General features: G+C 48.6%; 1 protein-coding gene and 1 long non-coding RNA gene across 4 annotated transcripts in view; one reads left to right on the top strand and one right to left on the bottom strand.

Moving 5' to 3' along the window:
* The window catches only part of CLDN14 (claudin 14), a 59,844-nt gene that overhangs the window by 12,835 nt on the left and 28,172 nt on the right, over window positions 1-18,837 (bottom strand). The window lies entirely within an intron of this gene.
* On the top strand, window positions 144-18,550 carry LOC131825359 (uncharacterized). Of its 2 annotated transcripts, XR_009351226.1 has the most exons (5): window positions 144-708; window positions 9,747-10,044; window positions 10,172-10,258; window positions 10,750-10,803; window positions 12,881-18,550. It is a non-coding gene; the product is annotated as an uncharacterized LOC131825359 (long non-coding RNA). The 2 variants fall into 2 exon arrangements; XR_009351225.1 differs by lacking the exon at window positions 10,750-10,803.

Raw genomic sequence — 18,837 nt, forward strand, 5'->3', positions numbered from 1 at the left:
CTGTGCACGATAGGAGGCAGCCCGGCCAAGGCGGACATTCAGGACCAACCAGAAATGTCATTTCTGCACTTTGGAAAAGTGCCCAATGTATCTGAACATAGTCATCTCCTCCCTAAAACACCCTCCAGTGACTCTCCAGGGCGGCCGGCAGAAAGCCTTGACTGGCCCGCCAAGCGCCGAGGTCCACCCACTGTCAGCCAGGCCACCTGCCTGCGCTCCCTGCGCCGGGCCCCTGGCCTGTGCGCTCCTCCTTGGTGTCCGTACTCAAGTCGCTCCTGCAAACAGCCCGATGCCTGCCCATGATCCAGCCCCTCCTGTGGCCCTGACCACCCACCATCCCCGGGGCCGGTCAGCTGGCAGTGGTTCCCGTGCCGCCTGGGACTTTTATCAAATTGAGCGACCCAAGAGTTTCTCAACTTGCAGGCCGCTGTGCTCTGGACACAAGCCATCGAATTTTGGCCAACATGCAACCGCGTTTTATTTTTTCAGCCGCAGTTGCAGATATAGGCAGTTAGGTGATGTCTGCCGGTAGAGTATGGGACGGAGTGGGTCGTGGGGCCCGTGTGGAAGGAGGGACGGTTTGCTTTGAGTTGGAGATAAGGGACAAGGCAAAGTCTGCAGCCGGTGCCAAAAGAAGAAGGCGGCTTTCTTGGGATCTATGAGACATTTGCCTGGAGAGCCTGAGGGGACTGGGCATAATCCCGGAAGGTAGGACAGCACCCAAGGGAACGGGGCTGTGCTGGGCGTTCTGGGATCCAGAATTTAGCTAGACTCGTGTGTCTGTCCCTTTCTCACGGATTCCATCATGATGCTCCAAGGGCGGGGACTTGGGCCCCTGTGTTCTCTTCACTGCAGTCCTCGGTCCGCATGGCTTTGGTGGGTACTCAGCGACAACGAAGGAGCTCGGCCACGGGGGCAAATGGCTCTGAGCAGGGACCAGAGTCTGGCCTCCGTGTCGCTGGCAATGGGAAGGTGAGAGCAGAGGGCGTCTTGTGGAAGCGCTGGGAGCTTGGAGCAGTTCAGACGGGTCTGTTACATTATTACTGACCGAGAACTGACCCACAACCAAATCCACACAGCTTCTTTTTAAAATCTCTTCTCGAGAAGTAACTGTTGTAAACAAAACCATCTTCAGTTCTGAGCCCTCCCAGGACCCGAACCTCTTCTGCCCAGTGAATATCATCTACAGTAAAACGCACCCGCACCATCTGTAATTTTATGCTGGGAGTTTGGGGGGATGGTTTTTATCCTTTTGTCTTTGGGGGTGATTTGGCTACGAGTAATACATTTAATTTACAACTGTCTTCGATATCTTGGCACTGATTCTGTATATTTGGGAAACCCTGCACAGACAGACAAAATGTGAACCCCAAATAGTTTCAAAAGATTATGTTTTTATAAATACTACATTTACCAAAGAACAAAGTGCACAGAATGTTATGTTTTGTAGACTTTTTAAAAATTTCCATTTTTAAAAAGCTTTTGTTTATTTATTTGACAGAGAGAGAAAGAGAGAAAGAGCAGTAGGATCCCCGCCCTGGGATCATGACCTGAGCCAAAGGCTGACGCTTAACTGACGGAGCCACCCAGGCGCCCCTATGCTTTATAGACTTTTGTTAAACCTTTGTTAATATCGATTTTCTCTGAAGCAATTCATTCCTGTTCTGGGCTGAAGTGTGAAAACTCCGAGGCCCATGGCCCTGGCCTATGGCTCCTGATGGACCAAACGAGCCTTTCCTGGGCGAGAGGATGAAGACACAGGTTCATCAATTTATTGACTGATTGATTGATTGAGCTCAAACCTATGTGAGCAACAGGGGGCTTGGTGAGCAAGATAGACACTGCCCTTGCCCCCTCAGTGGGTGGGGGGTGCGGGCACACAGAGCCTGCTGCCCGAGCGACAGTCGGCAGACAGGGAGGTTAGGCTTGGGGGCTCGGCCCCTCCTTTCCAAACAGCCGAGACCCTCATCCTCGTCTCCCCTACCTGCCATCAAAGCCCACTCTTGGATTCTTAACACTTGATCCCGCCCAGGAGGTATTTTTAAGTCTAAAGGATAAAGGTTTAATCGTGAAATTTCAAACACCAGTCAGGGTACAAAGGCGGATCGGAAGAGGAAGGTTTTGAGCATTTTCTAATACTCCTAAAGTCACTCCATTGACTGGTGACTTCTGTCCTTGCAGATATGATAGAAGCTAGGAGATACTTCAGATTAGATGGATGGACAGATGCACGGATAGATGGATGCATGGACGGACGCATGGACGGATGGATGGACGGATGGATGGACGGATGGACAACAGATGATGGACGATTCTATCACCTTTATTCTCTCAGCTTGTGTTTGAAGCTTGATTCGTTTTCTGACTTCTCAGAGAGCTGGGCTAAGGTCTGACAGACATTAGGGAGTTGGTAAAAAGTTTGTTGAATGAACAATTTAATGAAAGGGAGGTTATATATGAAGGAGGCCTGTGTTTTGGGGGTTTCTGTTTTGGGCTCCTTTTGATTTGAGTAACACACAAGCAGGCAACTTGAGTCTGCAGTTAGCAGAGTCTTGGCTCTCTTCTTGGGCTAAAGGCCATTGAAAGCTTGACCTTGCTCAATTTATTGACAGCATATCCAATCGAAGCCACGAAACTCCCATGGAAACCTCTGTTTCAGATTTCATTTTAACTTGGCAGAGGTCTGACCTTGGTGGATTCCTCGTATCAGTAATAACAATAGTAAAATGATACCAAACACTAACATAGCACTCATTGTGTGCTGTTTGTGGTTTTAAGCACATTACATATATTTACTTACTTAACCCTTAAAATAGCCCTTTGCTTTAGGTACTACTATTTATACCATTTTATGGGTGGGGAGATGGAGGCTCCAGGAAGAGAAATGACCTGCCCAGGGTCACCCAGCTCTAAGGGCAGAGGCAGGACTTGAACCCAGGCAGATTGGCCTCAGTGTCTGGGCTCATATCACTGTATACATCACATCCCCAACATCAGCTGGCAGCTGCCATGCTGCCATCACTGAAGGAGAGTTTTTGCTGCCCCCTCACAGAGAGGGCTCTTGTGGGCACCAGGCTGGTCAGGGGCTGGTCTGGAGTCCTGGCATCGATGATGTTGTAACCTATAGAGGGACCGGCGAGGTGGAGGCTGCTCCTTGCCTGCCTGCTGTCAGCTCGGGGGTGAAGAGAAGCCCAGTTGCAACAAGGAAACAACCAGCCTCGCATCCTTACCACCCCACAGTGGGCTGAGCGGGGCAGGGACAGGTGTGTATCCATGTATCCATTAGAGGACTGGGCAGTCTGGTCTCTCTCCTGAGGATGACCAGGGACTCACTGGCCCTTCATGGGGAGGCGGGGGGGGGGTGCATACCAGACCATCAGGTCCAGCCACAGTCTACTTCAGAATTAGGGGCCCTGGGGCCATTTGGGAGAAAAGATACTAGAAATTTACTCTCTCAATTCTGGAGGAGGCCAAAATCCAGGTTGCAGCAGGGCCACGCTCCAGAGCGTTCGGGTAGGATCCCTCCTTGCCTCTCCCAGCTTCCAGTGTGGCTCGCCATCCTAGCCCTGCTCTGCCTGCAGCTTGTTTTACTCCAATCTCTGCTTCTGTCTTCACTTGGCTTCTGGCCTCTGGGTCCCTCTCTTCACCGGGCATTTTCCTCTTATGAGGACACCAGACGTATTGAATGAGGGCTCAATGACCTTGTCTTCACTTGATTATATCTGCAAAAACCCTATTTTCAAATAAGGTCCCCTTCCCAGGTACCAGAATTAGGACTTAAACATCTTTTTTGGGGGGACAGGACTCAACCCATCACAGCTGGGGGTATCTGTGGCTCACCAGGTACTTCTTACGATTTCTATGCTGTGGGATGAGACTGTGATTTTCATTAGGACCAGGAAGTCTCAGCTGGCAGCATTGATACCTGAATGTCGGCTAGATCAATAGAGCAGAAGGTGCTGTATCAGTGAAGTTCATTTCCAAATACAGAGCAAAAGCAAGATGCCGTCCTAATCTTACACTTTGCTTTGTTTTCTGAAGCTTCTGCCTTGGCTGCCTCAGGACCCTCTCACCCTGAGTTAAATGGCAACAAAGTGACAACAAAGGCAAACCGAGTAATTATCTGGAAGCCATGCAACCGCATCGAGGGGAACCCCTCATTTCCTATCAACTGTAAATCACAGCATTTGCCCGTTTCTTGAAAGAATCCTACAGAAATAGCTAGGGTTAATAGTGCTTTGTAGTCTACCTCGAAAGAGTGTTGGAAAAAATTTAGCGGGTACATTTCCAAGTAGGAAATAGACAAGTGAACTGATGGCAAATGTATTTAACAGGGAAGACCATGGAGAAATGAATTAAATAGGATCTTATTCATGCTTTTATCCTAGAAGACGAGGTAGATTTTAGTTCAAGCAGGGCTTCTCTGGTGCTGTCTGAACATCGATATGTTGGCTAAGGCTGGTCTCTTGGTAGGAGATGGGAAGTTTCTGAAATTTAAACAACCCGTCTGGGAGACATGACCTCCCTTTTATTAATCTGGTGCCCCTAATGCAGCTGACCGCAGTCTCAGCAACACGTATTTCAATGTGATCTTGTATTTGCTAATGGCTCTTTTATACTGTGGACACAGGAAGATTTAACTTGTTAGGTGAGATAGATACCAGGAACGCCACAGCCCACGTGCCCAGAGATCATCTGATACGTAGTGACCACGGAAGAATTATGGCTTAAATACTAAGAGGCCACAAGAATTGAAATTGGAAACTCAAACAGACATTTCTACGCCCATTTCATTCCAGCATTATTCACAGTAGCCGAAAGGTGGAAAGAGCCCACATGTCCACTGACAGACGAATGAATAAGCAAAATAAGGTCCCTCCAAACAGTGGAGTATTGTTTAGCCTTAGAAAGGAATGAAATTGTGACACGTGCTACAGCACAGGTGAACCTTGACGACATTATGCTCAGTCAAATAAGCCAGTCACAAGAGTCAATATTACATGATTCTACTTAAGGAAGGTCGGTCCCTAGAGGAGTCTGATTCATAGAGACAGAAAGTAGCAGGACAGATACTGGGGCCTGGGGAGGGGGAACGGGGAGTTGGTGTTTAGTGGGACTGAGTTTCTGATGCTGAACAAGTTCTGGAGACAGTTGGTGGTGATTGTTCCATAACAATGTGAATGTACTTGATGCCACCGAACTGTACACTTAAAAATGATCAAAATGGTAAGTTGGATGTTCTTTGTATTTTACCACAGTAAAAAACAAACACACACATACACATAAGATGTGTGTCTTGTCTTTGCCATTCCGTGTGGGGCCACCCCATTCCGTGTGGTCTTGGAGGAGTTCGTTAGTTTATGGGAAAGGAGTTTCATTGGGATAAAGGTTCTCAGATATGAACCGGGACAGCTCTGTCCTCTTATCCCTGTTCTAGATAATTCTGAGAGCCAAATGCCAGATCCAGACCCTGGCCCGCCTGGGAGGTTGGAGGACTGTTGGAGGATTTAAGGCCGGGAAACAGGGGCCTCCCTGCAGTGAGTCCTCCTTTCCTCGAGGAGGCACTGTGGGAAGGCCTGCTCAGCCTGGTACAGGTCGGGTGGGCCTTGCAGCCCTTTGCAGGACCTGGTGGGGAGCCCACGGCCGGGTGGGATCAGTGAAGATTGCCACGTCTTCCGCCTGCCATTCTGAACAAAGGCCTCACCTGTGCCAGACTCCTAATTGTTACCCTCCCCACGCGCAGACAGTCGGATGACGTTGGTGCCACACCTCTGGGTTCCCCACACCGTCTAATTTACCGAGTGCTTGCGCGCAAACTATTATCTAACCCTACAGACGGCTCTGTGAGGCATCTGTTATCAAGTTTAGGCATCCTGTCCAGTCTTCGCAGCTGGTCCTAGAAAAATCTGGGCCTCCAACCCAAGCTTCAGTTCTTTCCTCCACAGGCTGCCAGCTGGGAGCTGCCCCCGCCCTCTCTCAAGCCTTCGGAAAAGGCCTCGGTGATGAGCAAAGTGGGCTCAGGGCAGAGCCCTGCAGGCCGGCACGGAAGGCTCCATCAAGGTTTGTTGAGTGAACAAGAACAGGGCTCAAGCAGGATTCTCAGAAAGGCCTTGCTCTCTGTTCCGGTCCTGGCTAATGTTCGTTGGGGCTGAGTGACCAGCACGGCTTTGCTGGGGCCCAGATGGAAACTGTTCACAAATATCTCAGCTGCCACGGATCAGGCAGCATGTGGATGGGAAAATCGGGTTCTCAAGACACACTCAGACACCATCAGGACCCTTTCCAAAGGGACAGGAATATTCTCAATATTCAGTTTGAGAAGCACAGAGTGACGTTTGCATGTGCCCTGACGGACCTTACTCAATCTCCCTTCTGAAGTGTGTGCCCTAAAATGAGGCCCTTGAATCTCTACCTTCAGCTCTTAGTGATCCAGAATCTCCCTCCCTGACCAGAGGCCTCTTCCACGAAGAGGTTAACCAGAAAACAAGAAAGAACACACAGAGTTTGCAAACGCAGAGCAGCAAGGAATGCACTCTGTTTCAGAGAGTCGACGAAAATAAGAAAGGAGCCCGATGTCAAACTTAACACCATCATTTTAATTTTCAAGTGCTTTGGGGTTTTTTTCATGTTGGTTTCATGGAAATTTATGTTTGCGGAGAACACTGTATTTGCTACAGGATCTTGCTGTATTCATTTAGCCCGGTAATAAAAACCATCTGCCTGAAATCCCTTTTGGAACAAGAAAGGGTATAAACAAATAGGCAAATAGGCATAAATGACCATGGGAAGGGGGGGCTGCTTCAGAAAGGGGGAGCGTGGGTGAGCCCGGAGCAAACACTGCAGGCCAATATTTGCAGGAGCTGTTACCTTTGGAAGGCATGTGTGAGGCTATTATGAAAACCTGTACAGCTTTCAGATAAGTATGGTACATTTTGGGAGAACGGTCAGGCACCTTTCCCTTCCTGAACACTCACTCTGTGCTTGGGGTTTCACCACCAGAGTGAGAACAATATTAGGAAGTACTGACCCACGAGTCTCTGCAGTGGGTTGGGTAGTGTCCCTGCACCCCAAAACTCATATCCACCTGGAACCTGATTTGTGGCCTTATTTGGAAGCAAGGTCTTTGTAGATGTAATGAAGAGGAGGTCATACTGGATTGGGGGGGGGGCTGTCAATCCAATGGCTTCTCCTTGTAAGAGGAGAAGAGGAACAAGAGGAGAGGCGAGAAGAAGGCCATATAAAGATGAGCCAGAGCCTGGGGTGATTCAGCCACAAACCAAGGAATGCTATGGGGTGCCAAGTGCCTCCAGAGGCTGGAAGAGCTAAAAAAAGGATCCTCCCCTACAGCCTTTGGAGCCTTCAGGGAACATAGCCTTGATGACATCTTGATTTCACTCTTCTGGCCTCCAGAACTGTGAGAGAATCAAGTTCTGTGGTTTGGGGGGGTCTCCTGATTTGTGGTGATTTATTATAGCAGTTACAGAAAATGCATACAGCCTCCCCCCCTTCTGCTGGGAGCTGTTTAGGCTGAGAGAGATGGGGCATATTAGAACCAAGGAGAACTTGGTGACATTCTTGGCCCTTAAGTTAGGAGCCGAGGTCCTGGAGTGGGAAGAACTGATCTTGAAAGAATCCATATTGAGCCGGTGTTTTGGTCAGCTGGTTTTTGTCTTGCTACCTGTGAGGAGATCGCCAGATGCCCACTAGCTGCTCCTGATCCCCAAGGAGGAAAGAAGGCGGCTCGAGAGCAAGCTGTTGGTCAGAGGCTCTGTCCTATCCTCCTGGTCTTGGGGTCAGCTCCACAGAGTGGTGGGGCACCCTAGGAGTCCTGGCTGAGCTGGAGGGTCTGTGGGTAGAAAGGGCTGATCTCCCGGCTGTCCCGGAAGGCATGACATGGAGAAAAACTAGCAAGATACTAGGTTTTCTACTTTTGATACTCAACATAGGATTTTATGTTCTCAGCAAGTCAGTGTTCTTAAAAATCAGGCGTTGAATGGCCAGAGATAATTTTAGAAATTCCTTTAGCTCCTATCACCATATAAGGATTGAGGCCTAGAGATTCAATATCTGAAATTCTTATAATCTAGAAAACTCAAGACATTGCATACAAGTTTCTGCCCCGAGGAACAGGGGAACCTCAGTTCTTTCCAGCCCTGGTGAACAAGGATAAGGAAGACCAAAGAAGGGAAAGTTGGTGATCATATCTGCTTGTGCCAATCTCCGCCAAACTGAATGTTCTGGGGGTAACCCAAAGAAAATGGGCTTTTCTTCTGCTCCCTGTTTGGATCCTTGGAGGAGTTAACCCCATCCCCACACGGGGATGCCTGGGTGTCGGGGAGTGAAGCATGGTCACAGAAAGGTGGGATGAGTGAGCTCAAGTCGGGATTCCTGGCTCCCTTCACCTCCTCTGAGGCCTGCAGGTGTCCTGGGGATCCTCACATGTCCCCAAAGCAGGTACAGCATGTAGCCGAAAGCCCGGCTGGGAGTCAATGGCTGGAAGGAGCCCACCTTGGCCAGGGATGGAGTGGGCATCCCACCAGACATTGGGGGATCTCCAAAGTGGCTTGGTCGCACATGAGAGCTCCTATGCCTCGTCTCTCAGTCCCTTGCGTTCACAAGGACATCAACTGGATGCTCAGAGGGCAAAGCCAGCCCATGCTTCCCCGACCGGGTACCTATCAGTATCAAGACCAATATAGCTTCTTGGTAGAAAAGGCCAGTCAGTACATGACTGGATGGGAGATCTGTCACCTCCGCGTGGGGACTGGGGGCTTCCCTATGCCCCGGCTGCAGTTCCTCTGTTGAAGTCCCAGCCCCCAGGACCTCAGAATGTGACTGGGTTTGGAGACAGCGCCTTTAAAGAGGCAAGAAGGCAAAATGAAGCCGTATGGGTGGGCACTGGTCCAGTCTGGCTGGTGGTCCTTCCCAAAAAGACACGCGGAGGGAAGACCATGTAACGCCAGGGGCAGAGGCCGGAGCGGTGCCGCCACACGCCAAGGGCTGGCAGGTCTGCTGCAACGGCCGGCCGGGAGCGGGAAGACGCAGGGAAGGATCCTCCCCCAGAGCCATCAGAGGGAGCGCGGCCCTGCTGACAACTTCCTTTTGGACTTCTAACCTCCAAAATTGAGAGAATAAATTTCGGTTTTTTAAATCACTCAATCTGTGGCACTTATTTCTGGCAGTCCTAGGAACCTGAAAACACAAACAACAACGACCAAAACCCCAAAACCCCATGTCATCAAAATTGGGGTTTCCGAAGGACTGTGCTCTATCTAAGTCTAAGTGCATTTAAAAGCCTTTCTCCTGAGGACAGATGCCTCCAGATTTAGGTGGAGGTGGCAGGGCATCTCCGGGAAGCGTCCCTTGCTCGCCCTTCCTGCTGGAAGTCACCTGGTCTGGAGCCCTAAGAGCAAACTCAGCATCCCGCAGGGCTGCCTCCCGCGGCTGGAGGAGCAAGCCGGACGGCGAAGGAAAGAGACACACGGCACACAGGCTGCCTTTGCCTCCCTGAAGGAAGCAGCCCCAAGTCTGTTTTCTTTTCTCTTCTGTCAGATTGCTCTTTCCTATCTCCAACAACTCCTATCTTTCCGCAAACTCAAGCAGGCCGGCCAAGAGCTGTGAGAGTAGCTAACTTCAAAGGCTTCACATAAATCCTCTTCAAGCCCTCAGCCCAGGAAGCCGGATCGACGCCGAGAAGTCACTCCGTATTTCATCGCTGTGTAACTGCGACTCTGTTCCCCCTGCAGGTCCCAGCTGTCACCTTCATGGCCTCCACCAGGATCCCCGCCCCGGACACCTGCATGAGCCACCCTGCAAGGGCTGAGGGACCGAGCCGCACCCCAGAGCTGCGGCTCGCGGCTTCCAATTATTGCAGGGGCGCAATCGCTGGGGCAGCCTCGTGGTTCCATTTCCTTTGCCGATTTCAGGGTAGCTTTGAAGCAAACGGAGGATGCGATGGGGCTCCAAGGGGGTCCGTCTTTGGTCTCAACCCCTGGCAGTGACCTTGTTGGCAAGGGGGGAATGCCTTTGTGCGCAGGGACAAAGGTGAGTGGAGAGCAAAGGGAAAAACATGACATGATAATAATCATGCCTTCTCTCTGGTCCGGAGGGATGAAACGTGCGCTTTTCCTTCTACCCAGAATTTTGTCTTCCATCTCCTGTCTGGGTTTAGTTATCCAAGACCTGGAGGACAGCAGACGGCAGAAGCTGCTTGGCGGCGGGCTGGTGGGATAACATGAGGTTTCCAGTCTCGGATGAGGTATGTGCCCTGAAGCTCACCAGCTGGGTTATGAGGATGAGCCGTGTCTGGAAGAGACTGACAGCGGCAGGCAAGACAGGCCCGCAAGGCAGCCCACCGTCAGGCGGGAGCCCCTGGAGCAGAATCCTTGAGCTCCAAGGCAGAGATGACCAAGGATCCCTGGTTCTGGAGCGGGACCGGGCTTGCCGCGCCCTCCGGTGCCACGCGGGCTCGGTGCCCGTGGGGTCCTCGCGGGAAGCTGAAACCCAACCAGGGCTCCGCTCTCCAAGCCCCAGTCCCTGTCCCGGGGTCACGTCCTTTCCTCCTAAGTGACTGACTTACTCAGCACTGAAATATTTTTTGGACTCAGCCACCCAGACGGGGATGTCCTTTTGCAATCCGGCCAACGGGTGAGGCCCCCCCCCCCCGTTTTTAGAAACCAATTTTCAGTTTCCACGTGCATGAGCCGCCCTGATAGGACAGAAGAGAAACCTTTGTACGGTTGTTTTTAGGAAACTTCACAGAGGGCAGGAGGCAGAGCGACATGATATCAATGATGGCGAGTGGTAAGTGACTTCACACACGGGTTGGGGGTGGGGAGCACAGAAGCCCGCAACTCGCGGGAAAGCTATCCTTTGGAGTTATTGTGTGAATGGGGCCATTCTGCCCTCAGCCTTCTCCAATTTTGAATTTATAGGGGGAAGTCCAGGGCTATAATTTAGTGAGGAAAATGGGGGCATTGTGTTTTCTCTTTGAAACGACCCAATACTTAAATGGAAAAACAAGACCTGCTCTTAACAATCATTTGGTACACATTTAATAACCAGAAAAATCCTTTAATTTCCGGAGGAGGCTCAGAAACCTTTAGGAACGAAGCATGTGGCTGCGGTGGTATCTGTTTAGGAAACGCGTGGAACAGGAACTAGGAAGATGTGCAGGGGCGCCGAGGGGCAAGCCGTCTGTCTGCAGGCTGCCTCCTGGGAGGACTCTGCCCCCTGTCTTCTGTGGATGGGGCTGGAGGGAGGCAGGCAGGGCTTCCTGCCGGCTTCCTTGCTCAGGTTCCTCTGCTGAGCCACTGCCCAGCCATCCTTCACTCCCGAGGGTGCCCTCACTTTCTCTTCTTCCTCAAGCCCCATCCCCTACGCCCCTTCCTGGCTTCCTGGGGGAGGGGGGCAGGAGCCAACACCCACAATCTGCATGCCTTCAAACAACAGAAATTTGTTCTCTGATACTCAGGAGGCTACAAGTCCCAAATCAAGGTGTCAGCAGGTTGATTCCTCAGGGGGGCTCAGGGGGTTGCCCTCAATCACTGGCCCTCCTTGGGTTGCAGAAGCATCACCCTGATCTCTGCTTCCCTCATCATCCCTCTGTGTCTGTGTCTGTGTCTGTGTCTTTTCTCTTCTTCTTAGAAGGACACCAGTCATACTGGATTCAGAGGTCACCTTCCTCGGGTATGATCTTGTCTTAACTCTATGGCCCTATTTCTAAATAAGGTCACATTCTGGGAATCTAGGAAGGACATGAGTTTGGGGAGGGGGACACTGTTCAACATAGCGTACCCTCATTCTGCACACACTGAAGTCTCCAGAACTCGGAATCCCAAGGACGTCACCCATGGGAGTTCCCAGCCTTACAGCCCTTCTCTGAACGTTATGCCCCAGCGAAGAAATCCATTCCCCTCTACCCCTGTCGTTAGGACCAGACTCCTCTACCTCCATTTTCAACATCCCCCCCCCCCCGCCGCCCCACAAGGTGCGTCCCCTACCGCCCATGCGTTCCCACGCCCTGTATCTCCTCTGCCCTGCGGCCACCACACCTGGTCTCGTGGCTCCTGTCCTCGCTCCTTCCAATCGTTCCTCTCCACTCACTGTGCGCGTCTGTCTGCTGTGTCACTGGCACACAGTAGGTCTCAGTTCACACGTGCGTGGCCCATTGCGTGGGATCCCCTGCCGTCTCTCCCGGGCACCTTGGGGCTGCACTGACATAGCCTCTGTTTCCAGGACCCAGGAGCAGTGATCCGGCGGAGGTCCCTCCGTCCCTGCGCCACGCCCTGACTCTCCTGTTCGCAGGTGTTCCACTCAAAAGCCATCGCCCCAGCTACATTTTAGGCTTCTTGAAGGCTGAGACCCTAATAGACCTGTTTCTGGCCTCACAGCCCACTCCAAGCGCTGAGAACCCTCAAGAAGTTTTCCCTTCAAATGAGTCAGATTGAAGCCATTTTGCTTTATGAGCCTGGGTTCCTAGAAAGAATTACTCACTGGGGTTTGAGTCAGTGTATGATCTTAACACAGTACGACTGGGGATAAAATCAAGCTGTTTTATATGTGTTTTGAGTTCTAAGGGTGGACCTGAGGGCTGCCTGTATTAGCATCTGCACGGCTGCTGGGTTCCAGAGCCCTGACCCAGACCTACTGAACCAGAATTTCAAGAGGTGGGTCTGGGGGTTGATGTTTTTCCACCAGCTCCGGCCCCCTCTGGGGGGGCCGAGGGTAAAGCTGAGGGTAAAGCTGAGGGTCATGGATCTAGACATATAGACAACAAATATTGATTTTAGATATCCTAGCGGATTCAAGGACAAACTAGTGACTTAAAGCTCACAGACTCAGCCAGGGCAAAGCCAAAAAACGGCTTATTGCTTCCTAGGTGACCAGTCACGTCAAGGACCATGATAGTCTTCTGGTGCGGAACGACAGTCTCACAAAATCAGGTGGCTGGTGGAGAAGATCTGGGGGACTCTGGAGTGACCCCATGGGCGGTGTTGAGCCTGAAGCCTGTCCCAGCTGCAAACAGAGTCTACCTGTCTTCCTACACTGGTTTCCCCCAAGGAGGAGAATTAGAGAATGCTGTTCATTTATAATGTTTGCTTTGCTTTTGGAAACACCTCGGGGCAACTCAGGATAGGTTTTCACAGTGGTGTTTGACTTGGCTTAGTTGCAAAGTTCCCCCTTTTTAGTCTATTTATTGCAAGTTAGCGCACAGCCCCTATGCAGGAGTCCAGCACCAGGTCTGACAGAAGTCGAGGGCAGGCACATGAAAGGAAATGGTGGGAGCGCTGAGTCGTGCGTCCCCACACCTTCCTTCCTGGCTGAGAGCTAAGCCGAGGTCCGACCTGTTCCTGCAGCCCAGTGATGCCTCGGGATGGAGGGATACCTCCAGCCACGGCCTCCCCTCCAACAGGGCCCAAAGCATTATTTTCGAAGAAGGAGATGTAATCCCTTTTCTTAAGCTCCAGTTTGGCTTACCTGTTTCCTATTCTTTGTAAAAATTCAACCAGCTTTCACTAGTAAATTGCTGGTCCTCTTGATGTTTGCTTTCAAGCTCCAGTAGATGGGGGCGCCTGGGTGGCTCAGTGGGTTAAAGCCTCTGCCTTCAGCTCATGATCCCAGGGTCCTGGGATGGAGCCCCACATCAGGCTCTCTGCTCAGCAGGGAGCCTGTTTCCCTTCCTCTCTCTCTCTGCCTACTTGTGATCTGTCTGCCAAATCAAAAATGAAAAAAAAATTTTTTTTAAATTTAAAAAATGCTCCAGTAGATGCCATGTTACATTTTAATAATAGCCCAACCTTCACCACTGTGCTAGCTGTTACATTTACACCGCTTCATTTAACCCACACAAAACTCTGTGTGATGGGTGTTATTAGATCTCATGTGATAATGAGAAAACAAATACAGAGAAGTTAACTGAGTGGCCCAAGGTGGCCCAGCTCATCAAGGGAGACCAAGGCTTGCGACTCAGCGCCGTGTTTTCTCAGTGATGGGAGCGCTCTCTGCCTGGTGATGACCTACGCCGGCCTGGACCTTGTTTCTCTGCCTTGAAGAAGAAGAAAACGAGTTTGGCTGTGGGCTGGAAGATTTGCCCTAAGGCTAGCCCCTGTTTGCATGACCTGTCCAGCTCGTATTAGCAAAATGAAACGTGAGGAGATCTGCAGGCTTATACTGACATGTCTGCAGAGAGTTTCTGTCCATATGATTCTTTTCGTAAACCTGAAAAGCGTGATTGAGATTCACTAGTTTGAGGGACAGAAACAGTTTAAGATCCAATCAGAACGTAATTGGGACTTTTAGGATATGGCCACCGTCATCTGACTCAGGGAGGACCATGCACAAAGGTGTGGGTATGGGGTAGAATCTGGTACATTTGGGGCTTAGACTGGCGAACTGAGTTGGAACCTATGGACTTCAGTGCCCCACACTTCATACTTGAAAATTGCCTTCTGACTGCTTTCCTTCCATATTTCCTGCAGTGTGGCAGCCTTCCTGCCCCAGCCCCAAGCATGGCCATTGCAATCCGTGGCTATTGCTCGCTCTGTTAATCTCTCTTATCAGCAGCCTGGGCCTGAATTACAGGACCCCTGCTTCTCTCTACTTCAGGGCTCACACAGCAGGCTCCCAGCCAACTCCTGTTCCTGGATAAAGGTTGTTCTTCGGGGGATGAGGAAGACTAAAGTGAGAATAGTTTTGGACTTTGTTACTCAGCCATGAGAGAACACTGGATAGAAAAAAGAGTTCTATGAATTTAAAAAGCCCAGTGATGGATGAAGCCTAAGGACCCCTAACGGGGCCCAGCTATTGTTTAAACATGAATCCCATGTCTGAACCTTGTCTACCTCAGTCGATGGGGGCCGGACCAGCAGGCTGGAAGGGGTTAATGGTCCTTTTCTGCCTCGACTATGCCAGACCACGTTTTGACTTTCTGTGATGAGCTAAAAGCAGTAAGAATAAACCACCACGAGTAACAGTAAGCTCTCACTACCACAGCAGCTGCCCAGTATGTGTTCTGGTTTACAGATACGAATTCTAGTAGCCACAGAAGCTGAAGTCGGTGCTGTTACCCCAAGTTCGCATTGAGGGGAAACAACAGATCTGACTTGCACAAGATTACAACGTTAGCAAGGGGTAGGGCCCAGAAATGAATGGGATCCTTTCTTCTCCACACTGTCTCCCATGTAACACTATTGTTTTCCCTGCTGTGGTCTGATGCAGTATCACATTCTCCTCCTGCACTAGCCAGGTCAAGAGTCATTATGCCATCCTGGAAGTATGCCGAGGGGTCAGTCCCGGAATTAACAGGGTTCACTCTCAGCCAAGAAGAGAATATTCCGAGGAAATGATACCTTAGATGTTTCTTCCCCCCTTAGTGGATAGACATTACTTGGGAGGATTATGGTGTGTTACAATTATATTACTGTGACATCTTGTAAATTTCATAGCCACTGTTTCATACTTCATTGGCATTCCTGATCTCATCTTGGTGTTTACTCCAAATAATATTGTGTGGATGAATGTGTAAACCTCAAATGCAAGTTGTAACATTATTTGATGAGACACTAAATGATGATGTCTACAGGAATGGATTTTTTTCTTGAATATCATGGCTTTAAGGTTATCCATGATTCCTTTAATACGTAGAGTTTCTTTGCATTCATATTATAATATGAATTATAATATGTAAGGAAATATATATAACAATATAACTCTTGTAAGAAACAAGAGTTGTTTACTCTTTGTTTATAAAACAAAACACTGAATGTTTCTCAACTATTAAAAAATCCATTTAATCTTGAAAACATCTGACTTGAATGAAGGAACAAGTTCTCAGTCAACACAATGGAAATTAAAAGTTTGGTCTGATGCAGTATCACATTCTCCTCCTGCACTAGCCAGGTCAAGAGCCATTATGCCATCCTGGTAGTATGCCGAGGGGTCAGTCCCGGGGCACCTGGGCGGCTGGGGCACCTGGGCGGCTTTCGGGGCACCTGGGCGGCTCAGTCATTACACGTCTGCCTTAGGCTCAGGTCAGGTCATGATCCCAGGGTCCTGGGTTCGAGCCCCATATTGGGCTCCCTGCTCACCAAGAAGCCTGCTTCTCCCTCTCTGACTCCCCTTGCTTGTATTCCATCTCTTGCTGTCTCTCTCTCTTTCTGTCAAATAAATAAATAAATTCTTAAAAAATAAAGTTTGGAAGCTTGCAAAAATTCTTTTTTTTTTTTAAATTTTATTTATTTATTTGACAGAGATCACAAGTAGTCAGAGAGGCAGGCAGAGAGAGAGAGGAGAAAGCAGGCCCCCTGCAGAGCAGAGAGCCCAATGCGGGGCTCGATCCCAGGACCCCGGGATCATGAGCTGAGCTGAAGGCAGAGGCTTTAACCCACTGAGCCATCCAGGCACCTGGAAGCTTGCAAAAATTCTTTATGTGTGGGCTTCATCCCTAGACCTCACCCCTAGACCTATCATACTGTTAGTTCAGATCTCTGAGAAGTGTGGTTTGGCTAGTTAGAACTTAGAAAATTCTGCAGGCGATTTTAATATGTAGCCAGTGTTGAGAACTACTGGGTCTAGACAAAAATAGATTTTTAAATTTAGGGAGTTAGATCTGATTAATATCAATGTATAAATGTATCATAAAGGAGAAAGACCTACGTTATACATCACAATGAAGAGTTTTGAAATATAATGCAATTAAAATGTGCGCAATGAATATAATACATACAGTAAGTCAATACAATACAGATACAATTCAATATTCAATAAATATTACTGAATGAATGAATGTCCTACAAAGTTTCATATGGACATTCATATTTTGATGAACTTAAGAAAACTGTAAGAAGTATCAGTGAGAAAAAAAACTTTTAAACTATGATACACCATATATTATAAGCTATGCTCCAGATTAAAAAATGCTCAAAACAAAGGGAAATCGGTTTTATAATGGATGGACTACAGTACATATTAGTAATGACCACTAGATGTCGCTCTAATCTGCTGCTTCAGGTTTCAAAGGCAACCTGAAAACTATTTTTCTCCAAGTACTTAAAATTGTAATAGTTCGCCTCTTTTAAAGACAAAAGACTTAAAAATCTCACATTTTGGGGGGGTTGCTGCTCATTTTTTCCCTTGTATTAAGACCTACCCGAAGTATCTCACAAGGTGTAAAATTGTTTAAAATGTGATTTGAAAAGTTTGAATGACTTGATAGGAAAAGTGCAATTGCTTCCCTTTTATTCACAGCCCTAAATTTCACATTTCTCCTGTTTGTAGTGAGTTATAGAGAAGACACGATAATAGCAAGGCTGATGTTTGACTTAAATCAAGAAAGTAAAATCTGAAGGAAAGAAAATGATGTCTTCTAATTTGAAGTCAGGAGATCATGGCACCCTAAACACATGATTACTGCTAGCCATGATGAGAAAGGCCAGGTGAGAAGGGGGAACCCGGGTCAATCGGACTAGACCCCGAGCTTAGCCCATGCCTGGTGTTAATGCTGGGAATTGACCCAAGGCCTCTGTGGTTGAAAGCCTGGATGATTTCCCCTATTGGGTGAAGATCACTCTCCCAGTAAAAAAAATAAAGGTTTGGGGCCAAAAGGAAGTTCACAGAAGCTTCTGGAGAAGTGTATTAGAGCAGTACTCAAACTGTTACAGATCACCAATGAGATGAGAACAGAAACTGAGATTAAGCATTTCAAAACAGTTTCGTAGCAAAACAACAAAGTCATTTTATGTCTGTGAAATGTAAGAAGAAATTGAACTTGAATTTTGTATGTATTTTTTAATTTCATTTTTCTAGTAATTCAGTATTTCTAGTCTTTTACAAAAGTACTAGTTCATAACAAATTGGAAATTTTTAAAAAGTAGTCTTTCATCCCAAGTAGCTTGGAAAGTACAGCTGTAGAGGTGGGAACCCTAGGACAATGGCCCAATTAAACCCATTAATAATTTTCTAATGGACAACATAGGCCAAAAGGGGCTGAAGAACAGGGGCATCTTGACTGTGAAACATGGAATGACTGGAAAAGTGAAAGGAAATCCTAAGAACAGCACATCTCAGGGAGTCCCAGCCTCTGAGCCCACAGTTTGCAGCTCACCCCAGGACCCTAGCAGCTCTGCAAGGCTCAGAGACCCCTTGCCAGCACCCCTAAACTGCTCCCCTTCCACAATGCACACACACAACAAATCGGCCTTGGGCTAAGTGAAATTCAGGTGGCCACAGTGAAAAGAAAATGTAAAAACCACTCGGAATTGCTCATATCTTAAATATACAGTTTCATAAGAGAAATGCAGAGAGAAGGGCATATGTAAACTTCTTCCTGGCTTGACCCAGCCTAAATCAGCTGGCTTTGATGGAAATGAGGCTTAAAGCATGGTGGTTTTCCATGTACGGATAGCCGAGTTGGCAATTACTTCTCTACAAAAAAAAAAAAAAAAAAAAAAATTCCTTGTTGTACTATCATACTATTGGTGTCATTTTTTGGAAAGCGAATTGGGAATAACTATCAAAATGTCAATTGTGAATACTCTTTAACCCAGCAATCTGCCTGCTAGAAATTCATACTACAGATATCCTCTTACAGCAAGCAAAGGCACACGTAACACAATATCCAGCACTCATTGGCTCTTTCTTCGAGGGATAAAACTAGATGAAACCAAGATGGCCTTCAATGAGACTAGTTAGCCGATGGCACCCCACACAGGAGAGAATGCACCATTAAAAGGTTCAGTGCTCCTACAGGTAGTCATGCAGAAAGAGCTCCAAGACACAATTTTAAGAAGCCAGTTGAGTGCAATGGGTACAGTGTGATCATATTTGTGTAAAACAAGA

The sequence above is a fragment of the Mustela lutreola genome, chromosome 2 (genome assembly GCF_030435805.1).
Source record: "Mustela lutreola isolate mMusLut2 chromosome 2, mMusLut2.pri, whole genome shotgun sequence".
In the NCBI taxonomy this organism is placed as follows: Eukaryota; Metazoa; Chordata; class Mammalia; order Carnivora; family Mustelidae; genus Mustela; species Mustela lutreola.